The sequence below is a fragment of the Pelodiscus sinensis genome, chromosome 11 (assembly GCF_052426305.1).
Source record: "Pelodiscus sinensis isolate ZL-2025 chromosome 11, ASM5242630v1, whole genome shotgun sequence".
NCBI classification, from domain to species: Eukaryota; Metazoa; Chordata; order Testudines; family Trionychidae; genus Pelodiscus; species Pelodiscus sinensis.
In genome coordinates, this window is record NC_143062.1 from 53730100 (window position 1) to 53752704 (window position 22605).

The 22605-nt window shown below is 53.1% G+C and overlaps 1 long non-coding RNA gene across 4 annotated transcripts; it reads left to right on the top strand.

Annotated features, from left to right (window-relative positions):
• The first annotated feature begins 261 nt into the window (after nucleotides 1–261).
• On the top strand, nucleotides 262–20089 carry LOC142825564 (uncharacterized). 4 transcript variants are annotated; one of them, XR_012899419.2, is made up of 7 exons: nucleotides 277–10662; nucleotides 10927–11076; nucleotides 11765–12054; nucleotides 14016–14147; nucleotides 17360–17620; nucleotides 17986–18881; nucleotides 19400–20089. It is a non-coding gene; the product is annotated as an uncharacterized LOC142825564 (long non-coding RNA). The 4 variants fall into 4 exon arrangements; XR_012899958.2 differs by having other exon boundaries at nucleotides 278–10662; nucleotides 14016–14153; XR_016350473.1 differs by having other exon boundaries at nucleotides 263–10662; nucleotides 14016–17620.
• Nucleotides 20090–22605: the final 2516 nt, after the last annotated feature.

The window sequence follows — 22605 nt, forward strand, 5'->3', positions numbered from 1 at the left end:
CCGATACATAGGCGAGACGGGGGGCAAGGGCTAAAGGATAGAATTCCCACAGCCACAGACCTTAGTGAGTGAGAGGTAACGCTGGGCTTTTTCGGCCACCCTTGCAGAGGAATCAGTGCGTGGCCGTGGGCTGAGAAGATAGCGTCCGAGATGGACTTGAGCTGCCTGGACGTGATTCTTGGAACACGGGAAGGGTCCTCAGCGTTCGGCCTTCCCATGGCTCTGTGTGAGTAAGAGGTGCGTGCTTTGAAATCTTCAAGCGTCCTGGCAGTATGTTTCTTCTGAGGCAGAGAGCTTTCTGCTGGGGCACGGAGCCTGGTGGCTTAGGGATTGGTGAAGGGGCAGTAGGCGGTTCAAGAGAGCGTGGATAGAGATTCAAGGCCTCCTTTCACTCCCCGTTCCTGTAGTGGCAGCGGGAGGGGGTGGCCGACGGTGGGAGGCTGCGGTGCGATGGTGGGAGGAGAAGCGATGCCGCGTCCTTGCGGACTGAAACGCTAAGTTGTTTGTTTGTTTTTTCCCCTCTGCTGTGTTCGGTAGCGAGCGATAAGAAGTCAATCCTCCCGGTGTCCTCCCGTCTGGGGATGGAACGGAAACGAGAACAGGGAGCTCGGGAGCTTGGTCGAAGCGAGGCGAGAACCGTCCGGCTGGGAGCGGAGCAGCCATCGCTTACCGGGAGATAAGTGTCGGGTGTGGAAATCTCTTGGCTTACGGCCCACTCGGGTCTAGGAAGGGAAGTCACGTTTGCTTAGACAGCGAGTCCAAGCGGAGGTTCCCGAGGTGCTTCCTTGGTAGCTCCTGTTTGTCAGGGCTTCCGTTTGTCAGGGGTGCTGGTTTCTCTGGAACACGGTGTCCTTCTCAGCAGACGCTTGGCTCGAGGAGGAAGACGCAAGGTGGTAAGGTTTCTGACTGCCTCTTATGTGTTTCTCTCTTGTTGCTCTCTCGTATTGGCCAATACGTTCTGTCTGTCTGTTTCTGTCTGTGTCTTTGTCCTTGCTCTGCTTCTGCCGTGTCCTTGTACAGCACACTTGCAGGCATTCCAGGTGAGAATCTCCAAGGGTTAAGGGCTCAGGAGCCAACGGGAATTCTGCAGGTACGCCAGTCGCGCAAGGGAGAGCGGTGATGCGTCATGGCTGACTGACTCAGTGTTCTTGTAGAGGGCCCGATACATAGGCGAGACGGGGGGCAAGGGCTAAAGGATAGAATTCCCACAGCCACAGACCTTAGTGAGTGAGAGCTAACGCTGGGCTTTTTCGGCCACCCTTGCAGAGGAATCAGTGCGTGGCCGTGGGGTGAGTAGATAGCGTCCGAGATGGACTTGAGCTGCCTGGACGTGATTCTCGGAACACGGGAAGGGTCCTCAGCGTTCGGCCTTCCCATGGCTCTGTGTGAGTAAGAGGTGCGTGCTTTGAAATCTTCAAGCGTCCTGGCAGTATGTTTCTTCTGAGGCAGAGAGCTTTCTGCTGGGGCACGGAGCCTGGTGGCTTAGGGATTGGTGAAGGGGCAGTAGGCGGTTCAAGAGAGCGTGGATAGAGATTCAAGGCCTCCTTTCACTCCCCGTTCCTGTAGTGGCAGCGGGAGGGGGTGGCCGACGGTGGGAGGCTGCGGTGCGATGGTGGGAGGAGAAGCGATGCCGCGTCCTTGCGGACTGAAACGCTAAGTTGTTTGTTTGTTTTTTCCCCTCTGCTGTGTTCGGTAGCGAGCGATAAGAAGCCAACCCTCCCGGTGTCCTCCCGTCTGGGGATGGAACGGAAACGAGAACAGGGAGCTCGGGAGCTTGGTCGAAGCGAGGCGAGAACCGTCCGGCTGGGAGCGGAGCAGCCATCGCTTACCGGGAGATAAGTGTCGGGTGTGGAAATCTCTTGGCTTACGGCCCACTCGGGTCTAGGAAGGGAAGTCACGTTTGCTTAGACAGCGAGTCCGAGCGGAGGTTCCCGAGGTGCTTCCTTGGTAGTGGGAGAAACAGGGCTTCCGTTTGTCAGGGGTGCTGGTTTCTCTGGAACACGGTGTCCTTCTCAGCTGACGCTTGGCTCGAGGAGGAAGACGCAAGGTGGTAAGGTTTCTGACTGCCTCTTATGTGTTTCTCTCTTGTTGCTCTCTCGTATTGGCCAATACGTTCTGTCTGTCTGTTTCTGTCTGTGTCTTTGTCCTTGCTCTGCTTCTGCCGTGTCCTTGTACAGCACACTTGCAGGCATTCCAGGTGAGAATCTCCAAGGGTTAAGGGCTCAGGAGCCAACGGGAATTCTGCAGGTACGCCAGTCGCGCAAGGGAGAGCGGTGATGCGTCATGGCTGACTGACTCAGTGTTCTTGTAGAGGGCCCGATACATAGGCGAGACGGGGGGCAAGGGCTAAAGGATAGAATTCCCACAGCCACAGACCTTAGTGAGTGAGAGCTAACGCTGGGCTTTTTCGGCCACCCTTGCAGAGGAATCAGTGCGTGGCCGTGGGCTGAGAAGATAGCGTCCGAGATGGACTTGAGCTGCCTGGACGTGATTCTCGGAACACGGGAAGGGTCCTCAGCGTTCGGCCTTCCCATGGCTCTGTGTGAGTAAGAGGTGCGTGCTTTGAAATCTTCAAGCGTCCTGGCAGTATGTTTCTTCTGAGGCAGAGAGCTTTCTGCTGGGGCACGGAGCCTGGTGGCTTAGGGATTGGTGAAGGGGCAGTAGGCGGTTCAAGAGAGCGTGGATAGAGATTCAAGGCCTCCTTTCACTCCCCGTTCCTGTAGTGGCAGCGGGAGGGGGTGGCCGACGGTGGGAGGCTGCGGTGCGATGGTGGGAGGAGAAGCGATGCCGCGTCCTTGCGGACTGAAACGCTAAGTTGTTTGTTTGTTTTTTCCCCTCTGCTGTGTTCGGTAGCGAGCGATAAGAAGTCAATCCTCCCGGTGTCCTCCCGTCTGGGGATGGAACGGAAACGAGAACAGGGAGCTCGGGAGCTTGGTCGAAGCGAGGCGAGAACCGTCCGGCTGGGAGCGGAGCAGCCATCGCTTACCGGGAGATAAGTGTCGGGTGTGGAAATCTCTTGGCTTACGGCCCACTCGGGTCTAGGAAGGGAAGTCACGTTTGCTTAGACAGCGAGTCCGAGCGGAGGTTCCCGAGGTGCTTCCTTGGTAGTGGGAGAAACAGGGCTTCCGTTTGTCAGGGGTGCTGGTTTCTCTGGTACACGGTGTCCTTCTCAGCAGATGCTTGGCTCGAGGAGGAAGACGCAAGGTGGTAAGGTTTCTGACTGCCTCCTATGTGTTTCTCTCTTGTTGCTCTCTCGTATTGGCCAATACGTTCTGTCTGTCTGTTTCTGTCTGTGTCTTTGTCCTTGCTCTGCTTCTGCCGTGTCCTTGGACAGCACACTTGCAGGCATTCCAGGTGAGAATCTCCAAGGGTTAAGGGCTCAGGAGCCAACGGGAATTCTGCAGGTACGCCAGTCGCGCAAGGGAGAGCGGTGATGCGTCATGGCTGACTGACTCAGTGTTCTTGTAGAGGGCCCGATACATAGGCGAGACGGGGGGCAAGGGCTAAAGGATAGAATTCCCACAGCCACAGACCTTAGTGAGTGAGAGCTAACGCTGGGCTTTTTCGGCCACCCTTGCAGAGGAATCAGTGCGTGGCCGTGGGCTGAGAAGATAGCGTCCGAGATGGACTTGAGCTGCCTGGACGTGATTCTCGGAACACGGGAAGGGTCCTCAGCGTTCGGCCTTCCCATGGCTCTGTGTGAGTAAGAGGTGCGTGCTTTGAAATCTTCAAGCGTCCTGGCAGTATGTTTCTTCTGAGGCAGAGAGCTTTCTGCTGGGGCACGGAGCCTGGTGGCTTAGGGATTGGTGAAGGGGCAGTAGGCGGTTCAAGAGAGCGTGGATAGAGATTCAAGGCCTCCTTTCACTCCCCGTTCCTGTAGTGGCAGCGGGAGGGGGTGGCCGACGGTGGGAGGCTGCGGTGCGATGGTGGGAGGAGAAGCGATGCCGCGTCCTTGCGGACTGAAACGCTAAGTTGTTTGTTTGTTTTTTCCCCTCTGCTGTGTTCGGTAGCGAGCGATAAGAAGCCAACCCTCCCGGTGTCCTCCCGTCTGGGGATGGAACGGAAACGAGAACAGGGAGCTCGGGAGCTTGGTCGAAGCGAGGCGAGAACCGTCCGGCTGGGAGCGGAGCAGCCATCGCTTACCGGGAGATAAGTGTCGGGTGTGGAAATCTCTTGGCTTACGGCCCACTCGGGTCTAGGAAGGGAAGTCACGTTTGCTTAGACAGCGAGTCCGAGCGGAGGTTCCCGAGGTGCTTCCTTGGTAGTGGGAGAAACAGGGCTTCCGTTTGTCAGGGGTGCTGGTTTCTCTGGAACACGGTGTCCTTCTCAGCAGACGCTTGGCTCGAGGAGGAAGACGCAAGGTGGTAAGGTTTCTGACTGCCTCTTATGTGTTTCTCTCTTGTTGCTCTCTCGTATTGGCCAATACGTTCTGTCTGTCTGTTTCTGTCTGTGTCTTTGTCCTTGCTCTGCTTCTGCCGTGTCCTTGTACAGCACACTTGCAGGCATTCCAGGTGAGAATCTCCAAGGGTTAAGGGCTCAGGAGCCAACGGGAATTCTGCAGGTACGCCAGTCGCGCAAGGGAGAGCGGTGATGCGTCATGGCTGACTGACTCAGTGTTCTTGTAGAGGGCCCGATACATAGGCGAGACGGGGGGCAAGGGCTAAAGGATAGAATTCCCACAGCCACAGACCTTAGTGAGTGAGAGCTAACGCTGGGCTTTTTCGGCCACCCTTGCAGAGGAATCAGTGCGTGGCCGTGGGCTGAGAAGATAGCGTCCGAGATGGACTTGAGCTGCCTGGACGTGATTCTCGGAACACGGGAAGGGTCCTCAGCGTTCGGCCTTCCCATGGCTCTGTGTGAGTAAGAGGTGCGTGCTTTGAAATCTTCAAGCGTCCTGGCAGTATGTTTCTTCTGAGGCAGAGAGCTTTCTGCTGGGGCACGGAGCCTGGTGGCTTAGGGATTGGTGAAGGGGCAGTAGGCGGTTCAAGAGAGCGTGGATAGAGATTCAAGGCCTCCTTTCACTCCCCGTTCCTGTAGTGGCAGCGGGAGGGGGTGGCCGACGGTGGGAGGCTGCGGTGCGATGGTGGGAGGAGAAGCGATGCCGCGTCCTTGCGGACTGAAACGCTAAGTTGTTTGTTTGTTTTTTCCCCTCTGCTGTGTTCGGTAGCGAGCGATAAGAAGTCAATCCTCCCGGTGTCCTCCCGTCTGGGGATGGAACGGAAACGAGAACAGGGAGCTCGGGAGCTTGGTCGAAGCGAGGCGAGAACCGTCCGGCTGGGAGCGGAGCAGCCATCGCTTACCGGGAGATAAGTGTCGGGTGTGGAAATCTCTTGGCTTACGGCCCACTCGGGTCTAGGAAGGGAAGTCACGTTTGCTTAGACAGCGAGTCCGAGCGGAGGTTCCCGAGGTGCTTCCTTGGTAGCTCCTGTTTGTCAGGGCTTCCGTTTGTCAGGGGTGCTGGTTTCTCTGGAACACGGTGTCCTTCTCAGCAGACGCTTGGCTCGAGGAGGAAGACGCAAGGTGGTAAGGTTTCTGACTGCCTCTTATGTGTTTCTCTCTTGTTGCTCTCTCGTATTGGCCAATACGTTCTGTCTGTCTGTTTCTGTCTGTGTCTTTGTCCTTGCTCTGCTTCTGCCGTGTCCTTGTACAGCACACTTGCAGGCATTCCAGGTGAGAATCTCCAAGGGTTAAGGGCTCAGGAGCCAACGGGAATTCTGCAGGTACGCCAGTCGCGCAAGGGAGAGCGGTGATGCGTCATGGCTGACTGACTCAGTGTTCTTGTAGAGGGCCCGATACATAGGCGAGACGGGGGGCAAGGGCTAAAGGATAGAATTCCCACAGCCACAGACCTTAGTGAGTGAGAGCTAACGCTGGGCTTTTTCGGCCACCCTTGCAGAGGAATCAGTGCGTGGCCGTGGGCTGAGAAGATAGCGTCCGAGATGGACTTGAGCTGCCTGGACGTGATTCTCGGAACACGGGAAGGGTCCTCAGCGTTCGGCCTTCCCATGGCTCTGTGTGAGTAAGAGGTGCGTGCTTTGAAATCTTCAAGCGTCCTGGCAGTATGTTTCTTCTGAGGCAGAGAGCTTTCTGCTGGGGCACGGAGCCTGGTGGCTTAGGGATTGGTGAAGGGGCAGTAGGCGGTTCAAGAGAGCGTGGATAGAGATTCAAGGCCTCCTTTCACTCCCCGTTCCTGTAGTGGCAGCGGGAGGGGGTGGCCGACGGTGGGAGGCTGCGGTGCGATGGTGGGAGGAGAAGCGATGCCGCGTCCTTGCGGACTGAAACGCTAAGTTGTTTGTTTGTTTTTTCCCCTCTGCTGTGTTCGGTAGCGAGCGATAAGAAGTCAATCCTCCCGGTGTCCTCCCGTCTGGGGATGGAACGGAAACGAGAACAGGGAGCTCGGGAGCTTGGTCGAAGCGAGGCGAGAACCGTCCGGCTGGGAGCGGAGCAGCCATCGCTTACCGGGAGATAAGTGTCGGGTGTGGAAATCTCTTGGCTTACGGCCCACTCGGGTCTAGGAAGGGAAGTCACGTTTGCTTAGACAGCGAGTCCAAGCGGAGGTTCCCGAGGTGCTTCCTTGGTAGCTCCTGTTTGTCAGGGCTTCCGTTTGTCAGGGGTGCTGGTTTCTCTGGAACACGGTGTCCTTCTCAGCAGACGCTTGGCTCGAGGAGGAAGACGCAAGGTGGTAAGGTTTCTGACTGCCTCTTATGTGTTTCTCTCTTGTTGCTCTCTCGTATTGGCCAATACGTTCTGTCTGTCTGTTTCTGTCTGTGTCTTTGTCCTTGCTCTGCTTCTGCCGTGTCCTTGTACAGCACACTTGCAGGCATTCCAGGTGAGAATCTCCAAGGGTTAAGGGCTCAGGAGCCAACGGGAATTCTGCAGGTACGCCAGTCGCGCAAGGGAGAGCGGTGATGCGTCATGGCTGACTGACTCAGTGTTCTTGTAGAGGGCCCGATACATAGGCGAGACGGGGGGCAAGGGCTAAAGGATAGAATTCCCACAGCCACAGACCTTAGTGAGTGAGAGCTAACGCTGGGCTTTTTCGGCCACCCTTGCAGAGGAATCAGTGCGTGGCCGTGGGCTGAGAAGATAGCGTCCGAGATGGACTTGAGCTGCCTGGACGTGATTCTCGGAACACGGGAAGGGTCCTCAGCGTTCGGCCTTCCCATGGCTCTGTGTGAGTAAGAGGTGCGTGCTTTGAAATCTTCAAGCGTCCTGGCAGTATGTTTCTTCTGAGGCAGAGAGCTTTCTGCTGGGGCACGGAGCCTGGTGGCTTAGGGATTGGTGAAGGGGCAGTAGGCGGTTCAAGAGAGCGTGGATAGAGATTCAAGGCCTCCTTTCACTCCCCGTTCCTGTAGTGGCAGCGGGAGGGGGTGGCCGACGGTGGGAGGCTGCGGTGCGATGGTGGGAGGAGAAGCGATGCCGCGTCCTTGCGGACTGAAACGCTAAGTTGTTTGTTTGTTTTTTCCCCTCTGCTGTGTTCGGTAGCGAGCGATAAGAAGTCAATCCTCCCGGTGTCCTCCCGTCTGGGGATGGAACGGAAACGAGAACAGGGAGCTCGGGAGCTTGGTCGAAGCGAGGCGAGAACCGTCCGGCTGGGAGCGGAGCAGCCATCGCTTACCGGGAGATAAGTGTCGGGTGTGGAAATCTCTTGGCTTACGGCCCACTCGGGTCTAGGAAGGGAAGTCACGTTTGCTTAGACAGCGAGTCCGAGCGGAGGTTCCCGAGGTGCTTCCTTGGTAGCTCCTGTTTGTCAGGGCTTCCGTTTGTCAGGGGTGCTGGTTTCTCTGGAACACGGTGTCCTTCTCAGCAGACGCTTGGCTCGAGGAGGAAGACGCAAGGTGGTAAGGTTTCTGACTGCCTCTTATGTGTTTCTCTCTTGTTGCTCTCTCGTATTGGCCAATACGTTCTGTCTGTCTGTTTCTGTCTGTGTCTTTGTCCTTGCTCTGCTTCTGCCGTGTCCTTGTACAGCACACTTGCAGGCATTCCAGGTGAGAATCTCCAAGGGTTAAGGGCTCAGGAGCCAACGGGAATTCTGCAGGTACGCCAGTCGCGCAAGGGAGAGCGGTGATGCGTCATGGCTGACTGACTCAGTGTTCTTGTAGAGGGCCCGATACATAGGCGAGACGGGGGGCAAGGGCTAAAGGATAGAATTCCCACAGCCACAGACCTTAGTGAGTGAGAGCTAACGCTGGGCTTTTTCGGCCACCCTTGCAGAGGAATCAGTGCGTGGCCGTGGGCTGAGAAGATAGCGTCCGAGATGGACTTGAGCTGCCTGGACGTGATTCTCGGAACACGGGAAGGGTCCTCAGCGTTCGGCCTTCCCATGGCTCTGTGTGAGTAAGAGGTGCGTGCTTTGAAATCTTCAAGCGTCCTGGCAGTATGTTTCTTCTGAGGCAGAGAGCTTTCTGCTGGGGCACGGAGCCTGGTGGCTTAGGGATTGGTGAAGGGGCAGTAGGCGGTTCAAGAGAGCGTGGATAGAGATTCAAGGCCTCCTTTCACTCCCCGTTCCTGTAGTGGCAGCGGGAGGGGGTGGCCGACGGTGGGAGGCTGCGGTGCGATGGTGGGAGGAGAAGCGATGCCGCGTCCTTGCGGACTGAAACGCTAAGTTGTTTGTTTGTTTTTTCCCCTCTGCTGTGTTCGGTAGCGAGCGATAAGAAGCCAACCCTCCCGGTGTCCTCCCGTCTGGGGATGGAACGGAAACGAGAACAGGGAGCTCGGGAGCTTGGTCGAAGCGAGGCGAGAACCGTCCGGCTGGGAGCGGAGCAGCCATCGCTTACCGGGAGATAAGTGTCGGGTGTGGAAATCTCTTGGCTTACGGCCCACTCGGGTCTAGGAAGGGAAGTCACGTTTGCTTAGACAGCGAGTCCGAGCGGAGGTTCCCGAGGTGCTTCCTTGGTAGCTCCTGTTTGTCAGGGCTTCCGTTTGTCAGGGGTGCTGGTTTCTCTGGAACACGGTGTCCTTCTCAGCAGACGCTTGGCTCGAGGAGGAAGACGCAAGGTGGTAAGGTTTCTGACTGCCTCTTATGTGTTTCTCTCTTGTTGCTCTCTCGTATTGGCCAATACGTTCTGTCTGTCTGTTTCTGTCTGTGTCTTTGTCCTTGCTCTGCTTCTGCCGTGTCCTTGTACAGCACACTTGCAGGCATTCCAGGTGAGAATCTCCAAGGGTTAAGGGCTCAGGAGCCAACGGGAATTCTGCAGGTACGCCAGTCGCGCAAGGGAGAGCGGTGATGCGTCATGGCTGACTGACTCAGTGTTCTTGTAGAGGGCCCGATACATAGGCGAGACGGGGGGCAAGGGCTAAAGGATAGAATTCCCACAGCCACAGACCTTAGTGAGTGAGAGCTAACGCTGGGCTTTTTCGGCCACCCTTGCAGAGGAATCAGTGCGTGGCCGTGGGCTGAGAAGATAGCGTCCGAGATGGACTTGAGCTGCCTGGACGTGATTCTCGGAACACGGGAAGGGTCCTCAGCGTTCGGCCTTCCCATGGCTCTGTGTGAGTAAGAGGTGCGTGCTTTGAAATCTTCAAGCGTCCTGGCAGTATGTTTCTTCTGAGGCAGAGAGCTTTCTGCTGGGGCACGGAGCCTGGTGGCTTAGGGATTGGTGAAGGGGCAGTAGGCGGTTCAAGAGAGCGTGGATAGAGATTCAAGGCCTCCTTTCACTCCCCGTTCCTGTAGTGGCAGCGGGAGGGGGTGGCCGACGGTGGGAGGCTGCGGTGCGATGGTGGGAGGAGAAGCGATGCCGCGTCCTTGCGGACTGAAACGCTAAGTTGTTTGTTTGTTTTTTCCCCTCTGCTGTGTTCGGTAGCGAGCGATAAGAAGTCAATCCTCCCGGTGTCCTCCCGTCTGGGGATGGAACGGAAACGAGAACAGGGAGCTCGGGAGCTTGGTCGAAGCGAGGCGAGAACCGTCCGGCTGGGAGCGGAGCAGCCATCGCTTACCGGGAGATAAGTGTCGGGTGTGGAAATCTCTTGGCTTACGGCCCACTCGGGTCTAGGAAGGGAAGTCACGTTTGCTTAGACAGCGAGTCCGAGCGGAGGTTCCCGAGGTGCTTCCTTGGTAGCTCCTGTTTGTCAGGGCTTCCGTTTGTCAGGGGTGCTGGTTTCTCTGGAACACGGTGTCCTTCTCAGCAGACGCTTGGCTCGAGGAGGAAGACGCAAGGTGGTAAGGTTTCTGACTGCCTCTTATGTGTTTCTCTCTTGTTGCTCTCTCGTATTGGCCAATACGTTCTGTCTGTCTGTTTCTGTCTGTGTCTTTGTCCTTGCTCTGCTTCTGCCGTGTCCTTGTACAGCACACTTGCAGGCATTCCAGGTGAGAATCTCCAAGGGTTAAGGGCTCAGGAGCCAACGGGAATTCTGCAGGTACGCCAGTCGCGCAAGGGAGAGCGGTGATGCGTCATGGCTGACTGACTCAGTGTTCTTGTAGAGGGCCCGATACATAGGCGAGACGGGGGGCAAGGGCTAAAGGATAGAATTCCCACAGCCACAGACCTTAGTGAGTGAGAGCTAACGCTGGGCTTTTTCGGCCACCCTTGCAGAGGAATCAGTGCGTGGCCGTGGGCTGAGAAGATAGCGTCCGAGATGGACTTGAGCTGCCTGGACGTGATTCTCGGAACACGGGAAGGGTCCTCAGCGTTCGGCCTTCCCATGGCTCTGTGTGAGTAAGAGGTGCGTGGTTTGAAATCTTCAAGCGTCCTGGCAGTATGTTTCTTCTGAGGCAGAGAGCTTTCTGCTGGGGCATGGAGCCTGGTGAAGGGGGGGTAGGCGGTTCAACAGAGCGTGGATAGAGATTCAAGGCCTCCGTTCTCTCCACGTTCCTGGAGTGGCAGCGGGAGGGGGTGGCTGATGGTGGGAGGAGAAGCAATGCCGCGTCCTTGCGGACTGAAAAGCTAAGTTGTTTGTTTGTTTTTTCCCCTCTGCTGTGTTCGGTAGCGAGCGATAAGAAGTCCACCCTTCCGGTGTCCTCCCGTCTGGGGATGGAACGGAAACGAGAACAGCGAGCTCGGGAGCTTGGTCGAAGCGAGGCGAGAACCGTCCGGCCGGGAGCGGAGCAGCCATCGCTGACAGGGAGATAAGTGTCGGGTATGGAAATCTCTCGGCTTATGGCCCACTCGGGTCTAGGAAGGGATGTCATGTTCGCTTAGACAGCGAGTCCGAATGGAGCATCCCTCCATTCATGTTTCCATCAGCCCCTCTTTTTCCTCCCTAGAACACTCCCCATCCCACACTCTATCCCTATCCCTACCTTTCCCCCATCTATAGGACCCTTCAGTCCTTTTTCTTCCCTTCCCAACCCACAGTCCCTCCCCCCACAATCCCATCCCACCTGCCATGTGACCCCCATCACTACCTTCCCCCCAGCCCTCCTTCCGCAGGTAAGGACTCCCTCAACCACTCTCCTCTTCCTCCTCAACAAGCCCCCATCCCATGCCATCCCACACTCCAGACCCTTCCAATCCATGCTCCCATCCATTGGGTCCCACCCCCCTTCTCTTCCTTTCTACACCCACATCTCATGGCAACCTGCACTCCTAACGCTGCCCTTCCTCCATCCATGCCTACACCCATACACGGTATGCGTGCTTTATTTTGTTTTGATAAACAACAGCAATCTCTCAACTGTAAAAGCTAGATTTTAATAAAACAAATGTAGTTTGTGTAATTTCTAACAGCAGGAGGGGAGCGGGAGAAGTTGTGCGTATGTTACTCCTCATTGAGGGGATGGGCAAACGTATGAGCTTACATTGTAGTGATTTCTCTCCCTTGTCAGATAATATTATTTTGGGTGTACTTTCCGGAGGGGAACTGCAATTGAGTGCTGGACGATTTTCTAGCTAAGCCTTACCGTAGAGAGCTGTTTGCAGACTCTGTGTTTCTACACTTGGTGCGTCCCAACCTGCGTGGGCTCCCAGAGGCCAGAGAGCCTAAGTCAGCAAAACAGGGAGAGGCTAGTGGAGCAAGTAGTCTCAGTGAAATCCCAGCACATCTGGTGGCATCCCAGAAGGAGGACCAAACCCATCAGAAGCTGGGCCTTTGAGAAAAGGTCTCTCCATGTACTGGGTAAGCTTGGAGGCCTCTCAAGGCGTACCTGCTCCCGGCAGTGCACTTAGTCCGTTACAGAAATGCTAACAGTGACAGTCGATGAATGGGATGTTAGCGTATAGTCGTGTATACGATTAACTGATAAGCCTGGGCTTATCGGTTAATCCTGACAACTACACACGCTTCCCTCCCCCTTGCTGTCTCTAATACAGAGTCAGCAAGGGCTGGGCGGAGGTGAGAGCCTGTGCACGTGGGGAGCTGGCTTTTAAGTCATTGCCCCTGAAGCACCAGATCCCGCGGAGCTACGTGCTCCGTATCCATCGGTGCACTTATGATACTGATAAGAACATAAGAATGGCTATACTGGGTCAGACCAAAAGGCCATCTAGCCCAGTAGCCTGTCTGCCAACAGTGGCCAGTGCCAGATGCCCCAGAGGGGGTGGACCGAAGACAATGATCAAGCAATTTGTCTCCTGCTATCCATCTCCAGCCTTTGACAAAGAGAGGCCAGGGGCACCATTTCTTCCTTCCCCCAGGCTAATAGCCTTTTATGGACGTAACCTCCATGAATTTATCTAGTTTTTTTTTAAAACTCTGTTATAGTCCTAGCCTTCACAGCATCCTCTGGCAAGGAATTCCACAGGTTGACTATGTGCTGTGAGAAGAACTACTTTCGCTTATTAGTTTTAAGCCTGCTACCCATTCATTTCATTTGGGGTCCTCTAGTTCTTATATTATGGGAACAAGTAAAGAACTTTTCTATATTCACCTCCTCCACACCACTCATGATTTTATAGACCTCTGTCATATCCCCCTCAGTCTCCTCTTTTCTAAGCTGAAAAGTCCTAGTCTCTTTAGCCTCTCTTCATATGCGACCTGTTCCAAACCCCTAATCATTGTAGTTGCCCTTTTCTGAACCCTTTCCAAAGCCAAAATATCTTTTTTGAGGTGAGGAGACCACATCTGTACACAGTACTGAAGATATGGCGTACCATAGTTTTATACTTCATTTTAGTTGCCCTTTTCTGAACCTTTTCTAATGCCAAAGTACAGTATCTTTTTGAGGTGAGGAGACCACATATAGTACGCCCACATCTTGAACACTTTGTACAGAAGTTTTATATAGGGGCATTAAGAAAGTCTTCATCTTATTTTCTATCCCTTTTTTAATAATTACTAGCATCCTATTTGCTTTTTTGACCGCATACTGCATTTTCAGAGAACTATCCACGATAACTCCAAGATATCTTTCCTGATTAGTTGTAGCTAAATTAGCCCTCATCATATGGTATGTATAGTTGGGGTTATTTTTTCCAATGTGCGTTACTTTATACTTATCCACATCAAATTTCATTTGCTATTTTGTTGCCCAATCACTACATTTGGTGAGATCTTTTTGAAGTTAAACAGTTACACAATTGCTTTTGTCCTTAAGTCCGAGCAGTGGGTGGTAGGGAGTGGCCTCAAAGGAAGAGGAAAGCAGAGGCTGTGGTCTTTTGTCTGGGTGTCACGTTAGTGGATTTTAAGGGGAGCAGCCAGATCACTGCTGCACCAATTGGGGGGAGGTGTTTGCCCCAAAGTCTATACAAAGGGGGCCATGCGAGATGTCAAATGAAAGTCATGTTCTACTGATTCTGTATATGCTACTCATGTACTTGTATGATATCTGTGTGTGGAGTTATGAATATGGAGTCTGTGCTGATATTGGCCTGCACTGCCTGTTGTAAAGGAGGATTGTCCGTTGAATGAGTATGCTAATTAGCACTGGTCCAGGGATAATGGCTCTCAAGGTGCCCAATACACACCTGAGGACTGTGTCTGGGAACATGCAACCCAGCCAGGGCAAAATGGCTGCTGACATAGGAAACAGAGCTAAGTCATTCGACCATGTGACCTGCTCCACTTGGAAGGTACCGGGGAGATATACAAGTGCCATGAGGCGGACTCCATCTTGTCTTCAATTCTGCTACTGATCCTAGATGCAGCCTTGCAAGGAACAGAGAGCCGAGGAGGATTGCTGACCCATCCTGACATAGGATGAACACCAGAGACCTTTAAGATAGCAGTTATAACATCTCTGCTGAGAGCCTGCATCGAGAACTCGGTGACTGGTGCATGTAATGTATTTGCCTTAACAACCTTACTCTCATGCTTTTCTTTCTTCTATTAATAAACCTTTAGATTTCAGATTCTAAAGGATTGGCCCAGCGTGATCTTGTGGGTAAGATCCAGAGTGTAAAGTGACCGGGGATTTGTGGCTGGTTCTTTGGGACCAGAAAGACCCGTTCGGGGAAGGTGAGATTGGGTTCTACAACCCCCTCACCTGTGTGCAGGCCTGGGGCTAATTGTGGTACAGGGAGAGCTGGGGTGTCTGAGGGGTTTTGCTCGTGAGGCTTCTGGCTGGCCAGATTGGCAGCTAAAGCACTCAGTGTGACCGGTTTATGGCCTATTTGGGAAAGGCTTCCAGTCTGGGGCTGTAAGGAGCCCCGAGTTTTGAGCAATTCGCCCTGAGCGGACGCCCTCAGCTGTGCCAAGACCTGGCCCGGTCTGTCACAGCCACCTCCCAGCTCACCTCAACCCTCACCCTACCTTCTCCCCATTCATCTTTCAACACATAAGGACCCCCTCACCCACCCTCCTCTTCCTCCCTAACGGCCCCCAGCCCAACACGCTCTTGATCCTTCCAGTCCACCCGTCCATCCAGTGGATCCCTCAACCCCTCTTTTCTCTTCCTTTTAACACCCCCAGCCCATGGCAATGTGCACTCCTAACCCTGCCCTTTCTCCACCCATAAGGCCAAGGGCACCATTGTTTGAGGGGGGTAGGTGCCCTTGGTCCTATGGGTGTAGAATTGGGTAGAGAAATGGGGTAGGAGGGCAGTAGCCCCCCTCCTGAGTTTGAAACCCTGGATTTCATACATGAGGTGTGCTTAAAGCTCATGTCCTAACTCCAGAGGCAGTTCTTAAATGCAACAGAGTTTGAGCTGATGCGGCTTTGCCTTTGGGGCATGGACTTTATTATGCTTAAATCACCCCGCCCCTCTCGTTCTTTATAACAAATGGACGGACATTCAAGCAGTTGAAGTATTGTTAGATCCTCATAAAAACATTGCTGGGTACTCCCCGTAAAAGATGGGGGGGGGTAACCCACTGTGGCACAACAAATGCAGGAGCAGGGGCCTGCAAAAGTACCCCAAAACCTGATCTCTCCAGGCTTTGGTACAAAAACTTCCCCCCAAAATCCTAAAACCCAAATTTTAGGGAATATCCACTGCCATCACCCAAGTAGTCCAAGAAAACTAGGGATGAGATCACTTGGGAAACCTCCTCCCTAAAACCTCAGGGGTACCTCAAGCTCTTTTTCCCCTCAGAGCTTGAAAAAGAAAAGAGAAAAACAAGCTGCAGTCTGTGTTAGCTGACTCCCAGCCAGTCAGACAGAGAGCTTACAGATAAAACTAGGACACCAAAATAAAAAGTTTTTCTTTTCTAATTAACCTGCTATAGGTTTATTATCAAAACAATACTACCATTGCAAGTATAGTTAAGGTAGCTAGATGGCAAGGGCCACCAATTTGTATACTCAGAGGCTGTGTCTATACTGGCCACTTATTCCGGAAAATCAGCCGCTTTTCTGGAATAACTTGCCAGCTGTCTACACTGGCCGCTTGCTTTTCCGGAAAAGCACTGACGATCTCATGTAAGATTGTCAGTGTTCTTGCGGAAAACTATGCTGCTCCCATTTGGGCAAAAGTCCTTTTGCGCAAAAGTTTTGCGCAAAAGGGCCAGTATAGACAGCTCAGCTTTGTTTTCCGCAAAAAAGCCCTGATCGCGAAAATGGCGATCAGGGCTTTTTTGCGGAAAAGCACGTCTAGATTGGCATGGATGCTTTTCCGCAAAAAACGCTTTTGCGAAAAAGCGTCCGTGCCAATCTAGACGCGCTTTTCCGAAAATGCTTTTAACGGAAAACTTTTCCGTTAAAACCATTTCTGGAAAATCATGCCAGACTAGACGTAGCCAGAGACAATTCTGTGGGTTAGAAAGCTTCAAAGAGGAAAAAAAAACACTTTTAACATCAATTTAAAATTCCTAAACCATAAAACAATTAAAAACCTGATAGATTAATTAAACTTTGCCCTACTTACATATTGTGAAAAGACTTTTCTTAGAGAGAGCGAGACAGCCTCGCAGCTCCCTGTTACCTGGAAGAACCCACTCTGCCTCAGACAGAGGAGGAAAAAGTTAAAAATTGCTTTGTTCCCAGTTTGAAATCCCTACCTGCATTGTTATTGGCTGACCAAATATCTGGCTAGGATAACCCCTTAACCACGAGGACTGACCAGCAGCCTGGTGGCTATGACGGGGAGAGTAGGAATGAGTGTTATGCTTTTGGGATCTGCATTTGGACCACTGCTATTAAACGTCTCACAAATGTTCTTGAAAAAGGAGAGACTAAAGGGATAAATAGTGACTAAATCAAAGTTGATAGGCACTTCCCCATTCCTCCTTTGAAAAGTACAAGAGCCCAGCAGGGACTCTTGTGCATTTCAAAGTAGTGGAGCTTGGGTTCAGCTGGGGACTCTGAGTCCCCCACTGATCCCAGGCTCCATGCCGTGCTGCATGCCATGAGGAGCCCCAGGTCATGCCGTGTGGAACCTGGGGCCAGCTGGGGAAATGCTACGCAGAGCTGGGGATCAGCTGGGGAGTTCTCAGCTGACCCCGGGGTCCATGGCTGCCCCTTTAAACGTGTGGAGGTGGCTTTTCAAAGGGGCAGCTGCCGCAGAGCTGATCCCCAGCTCAGCCATGCAGTGCTGCCACTTAGAAAGCTGGGGCAGGGGGGAAGGAGTACTTCAATCTCAGAGAGGCAGCAAGGTGTGGGGAATCGACTAGCTGACTAGTCAACAGACAACTATCCCATAAGCATTTGCTTATGGGGATAGACTCGTCTTTAACATCCCTAATCCAAAGCTGGTAGGAATGAGTTAAAAAGGGGTCTCACAAAACTGGACGTTTGGGCAACACAAGAGCATATGAATCCGTGTTAGCCAACACAACAGAAAAAAGAGAGGAAGTGTCATGTGAGGTGTGTTTGCATTCTTACTGGCTTGGACTCGAGCGCATGGAAGATGAGTGTGTCTCTTGGCATAATCCTGATGTCAGTGGGGAGCTACAGCCAACTGACCCGTTGGTGTTCAGTCTGTGTCTTGTAGCGGAACAGCCATGTTGTAGAAAGGGTTGGAGAGAGAGGCAGGTACTGGACGGTCTCATGCAGCTGTAGCATTTTTGGCAGTGATACTTCTTCCATGGGTTATTTGCTGTTCTTGCAGAGGCCTGCTGTAGGCAATCGGAGCCACTCTGGAGATCCAGCTAGATGAGGGGCATCTGCCTGAAGTGAGTCTGAGTCACCTGTTGTTCCTATTGACAGTGGAGCTGAGGAGCTCTCTCGTGACGGTGTAGGAGCTGGTGTATGTTTTGTGAAATTATCTTCAGCCAGTGTCTGTGCAGCGAGGTGCCTCCTTGCGAGTAGAGAGATGCTTGTGATTTCCATGGGACGGATCCTGGGGAAGGCAGAGCTCTGCCTGTGGCTGGTAATTGTCTGGGATTGTCCTTTCCTCTCCGTAAGTAGCTGCACGTGGGTCGCTGCCCTTCAAATACAGCGATGTGGAGGGAGGGACGACAAACTACAGAGCATCTGTCCGTGTAATCACTGGACATCATCACATTGTTCTCCAGTATTCTGGGTAGGTTGTGGGTATAGTGGACTGAGGGTGTGGTGAAGTGGAGATGGTCATAGTTTCTTATAAATTATGAGCATTTTAGGACCTGGATAGGCTGGAGAGGAATAAAGAAGGGGTCTCCAGTGACCAGCAGTTAGGTGATGCACATGTTTATGTCTGTGTTTTGACCACTAGTGGTGGTCGAGTTTACAAGTCTCCTCTCATTCTCTTTTCAGTTCTCAGTGGCATTGGATTCATGAAAGAATGGCTGACTTGTGGCAGAGACTAAAGCCTTGAGCCCATCACTAGGGCTGGAAGCCAGCTAGCGCAATGCAGACTAAGAGCAAATAGAAATCTGCAGTTTTCCTTCAGTACTTAGTTAGGCAGTTATACCTTGAATCTTTTAAAATTATTTTGAACAATGTCTACACTGCACACTTATGTCAGAATAAGCTAACTACTTTGAAATAGAACATCCAAACTACAGGGAAGCCTTGAAATTAGTCTGAGTCAGGCTCCCCTAATGTTGACGTACTACATTGATTTAGAGTCTCAGGAAGCACTGGGAAGTAATTACTTTGAATGACTCTGGGGAGTAGTTATTTCTAAATAAGAACAGCTGAGCATATATACTGAAGACATTTCAAAATAACAATTTCTACATGAGGGTTATTCCTCATCACAAACAGGAGTCATTAGCCTGTTATTTCATAACTCCTAACTGCCTAGCGTAAAAATGCTGCAACAGAGCAACAGTGACACTCGATGGCCACTTTTGGCAATGCATGCACAATTCTGTAATGGAGCAACTCTGACACTCGGGGTGTGTCTAGACTACAGGGATTGTTCGAAAAATCTGTACCTGCGTCTAGACAGCCGCCGCGTTCTGTCGACAGTAAATCAACAGAATGCGGCGGTTTTGTTGACAGCGGTAAATCTCATTTTACGTTTTACGAGGAATAACACTATTTTTGACAGAGATCTGTCAAAAAAAGGGAAGTGTGGATGCGGGGAAGATTTTTTGTCGAAAATAAAGGCCTCCGGGTAGAAGCCCTGGTGGACACTCCTGCCAGACCTTTCATCTCTATTGTTCCTGCCCAGACAACTTTGGGCACCGGGGAGGGAACATCAGGTGAGTGCTGTGAGGGTCCATCACACACAGGGCAGGGGAGGCGGGAGCAAAATGGATGGTGCAGTACTGTGACATGTCATGCTGATCACATCCTGGGGGGAGGGGGACACACACATGGCTGACCTCAGGGAGGGATGTCTTACCCCTGCACCCGCATGGCTGCGAGGAACCACCTGCTCCTACAGACACTGATGCCAGGTACAGGCAGGGGTTTGGGACCCTGGGAATTGCCACACAGCTTCAGGCTTCTTAGCAACCTGCGGGAACCCCAACTGTGGCCTGGCACTTGTCTGTGCTGCTTGGCCATGGGGAGGGGGGCAGGATGGTGGCCTGCACACTGTCTGGGCTTCAGGGAGGCTGTGGCTGCTGCTCAGGGCATACCACTCCTTGCTGAGACCACATGAACATCTGCTGATCCTAGAGGACAGGCACTGACTGCTGAGGAGGGCATGCTGTCTCTCAGGGAAAGTGTGAGCATGCATGACTGATGACTTTTCCCTCTTGTCCTCCACATCCAGCCCAGCTGTCCAGGAGGGTGGGGGGGCCACACCTCTCCCACCTCCCAGACGGCTGCAGGGAACCCATCGGCACTGGCGCACGTATTTGGACCTGGTGCGCCAGCACATCTCGGCCCTGCAAGGGATGCAGGAGACATGTAATCAGAGGATGCAGGCAGAGACAGAGCGGCGCAGTCGCTTGCTGGACGAGTTTGTGCAGCAGCTGTGGGAAAAAATCAAATAACTCCAATTGTGTCTAAGGAGGGACTGTGCAGGAAATCAAAACTCTCTAACAGAAAACTGCTGTAAGGGTTAAAAGTTTTCCAGGCCTCTCTCCCTGTAACAGAGAGAAATCATCTTAACTCTAATCAAGACCCTTACAATGCCTATCTCAACTTCATGGAGACTCCTAGTCTGTCACAAATTGTCATGTAAACTCTTATCTTTGTCACAGTTTGCCTTGTAGACTCCTCACTCAGGTTCTCATGTGCCTTTGTACTGTAAAACTTACTTCTAGCACAGCTGGTGTGAACAGAAATGTCTTAGAGTACTTCTGCTGAGACTTTGATATGTTAAAGAAAACAATCAACAACTAAACTGTCTGAACACACTGTATAAAGGATCCCGGAAACTCTCTCTCAGGGCTGCTGCTGCTCTCACTCTGGTAGCTGTCAGCCTGCATGCATAATAAAATTTTCCTTTTGGATTTCTCTCCTGCCTCACTGCTTTGACCTCCAGCCTCGGACCCTTCTGGGGACTCTGTACCCCAGGGGAGCGAGATTTCCTCAACACAGCGCACTGCTATTTGCACTGCTATCCGGAGGCCATAGCCTTCCCCGGTCCTGTGTCTGTTCCTGCTCCTCCTGCTCAGCCTGCCCTCCCCCCCTCCCACCAGCTCCCCCACCCCTCCCCTCACCCTCCGACGCTCCTTCACCCGCTGCCATCCCAGACTCAGGTACAGCCGCACCTCCTGCCCAGCCCCAGCCCGCACGCGCAGCCATCTCCAAGCAGGCCTCCGCAGCGAGGGTGGCAGGGACTCGTCATCCAGGTGGCACCCTCAGCCCTGAGCCTCCCCCCTCCCTTCCAGCTTGACATCCCCCTTCCTACCTGTGAGAGTCAGTAAGGGAAGCACTTTACTTTGTTAACAAACAATTTATTTTTGGGACTGGTTTGTGGCCTGTTTGGGAAGGTCACCAGTCTGGGGACTGTAAGGAGCCCCTAGTTTGAGCAATTCACCCAGAGCGGACGCCGTCAGCTGTAACCAGACCCAGCCCGGTCTGTCACAGCCTGTCTCTGTTCTCAGTGTGAATGTGGGGCTGGGAGGGGCTTTGGATGGGCGGGGGGAAGGCACTGGAGGCATGGGGCAATCCCACATTTGGAAGGCCCTGGGGAAACTCATTGGGCTCCTTGGGAGAATCACTCCCTCAGGGCTTCCTGAATGCGCAATCCCAGCTGGAGGGCTTGCCAGATGGCAGCTGTCCGGGGCTGCTCAAAGTGCCTCCCCTCCACAGCAGCTCGTGTCCCCCACACTGGGAGGAAGGCCGCCTCTTTTCTCTCCACTAGGTTGTGCAGCACACAGCATGCAGCAACCACATCGGGGATGTTGTGTTCCCCCATGTCCAGCTGAGCGAGAAGGCATATAAACCTGCCCTTCAGACGGCCAAAGGCGCACTCTACCTCCAAGCAAGCCCGATTCAGGCGAGAGTTAAAGAGGTCCCTGCTCGCATCCAGGTGTCCAGTGAGTGGCTTCATGAGCCAGGTTATAAGGGGGTTTGCCGTGTCAGTCACAATGCGTGTAGGTATCTGAACATCCCTGACTGCATAGTTTCACTCCAGAAAGAATGACCCAGCCTGCAGGCTGCGGTACAGGTATGAGTTCCGGAAGATGCGGGCATCGCGTGCCTGGCCTGACCACCCGACGCAAATGTCTGTGAATTCTCCCCAACACAGTGAAAAGCAGAAAAAAACCCTGAACCTGAAAATAAACTGCTGTGGTGTCCGAGGAAGCAGGGCAACCAGAGCAAGCACTGCAGCAGCTTTGCTTTCCCTCCAGGAGGTAGGCAAGCCAAAAGCAGAAGCAGAGCAACGGTTGTCCGGGGGATCCCTTTAAGCACATGTCTCTGCAAAGGGCATGCAGCAACACCTGGAAATAAAGGCTGCCCCCATGCCCTGCCAGAAGCACTTCTGGGTGCCTTTTTTTTTTTTTGAAAGAGCATCTGGCAGTCTGGACGCTCTTTTTCAAAAAAGCTGATAGCATGATGCGGAGCAAAAAAATTAATCTAGAAGCTTTTTCAACAGAGGCTTTTTCGAAAAATACTTTAGAAAAGGCCTCTGTTGAAAACGGCGTGTAGTTTAGACGCACCATCGGCGGCCATTTGCTGATAGACAGGCACAAATCTCTAAGGGTGTGTCTCCACTACAAAGTTAATTCGAACAAACAGCCATTAGTTGGAATTAACTTTAATAGCGGCTATACATACAAACCGCTAGTTTGAATTTAAATCGAACTAGCGGAACGCTTAATTTGAACTAGGCGTTACTCCTCGTAGAGTGAGGTTTACCTAGTTCGAATTAAGGGCTGTGTAGCTACTTAATTCGAACTAGTTGGAGGCTAGCCCTTCCCAGGTTGCCCTGGTGGCCACTCTGGGCCAAACCAGGGAAACTTTTCTGCCCCCCTCCCGGCCCTGGAGCCCTTAAAGGGCCACGGTCTGGCTACAGTGCTTGTGCCAGTTGCAATCCTGCCAGCACCCAGCCAGCAGACCCTGCACCTGGCACGGCATGAGCCAGCCACTGGCTGCCACCCAGCCCTCTGCCTCTTCCCAGGACCAGGCTGATGGCTCCCAGGAGCCTGCCTGGGGCTGCAAGAGGCGGGCGCCCGCCTGATCTAGTGCGGAGATCGTGGACCTCGTCAAGGTTCGGGGGAGGCCTCCAACATCCACGATCTCCACACTAGGCACAGGAATATGGCCATCTAGGGCAGGATAGCTGCCAGCCTGGCCACCAAAGGTCACATGTGAGCCCATGAGCAGGTTTTCATGAAAATCAAGTTGGTCCAGTGAGATTCCCGGCCCTGAGCTTAGAACATAAAAACGGCCATACTGGGTCAGACCAAAGGTCCATCTAGCTAAGTAGCTTGTCTGCCGACAGAGGACAGCACCAGGTACCCGGAGGGGATGGACCTAAGACAATGACCAAACGATTTGTCTCGTGCCATCCATCTCCAGCCT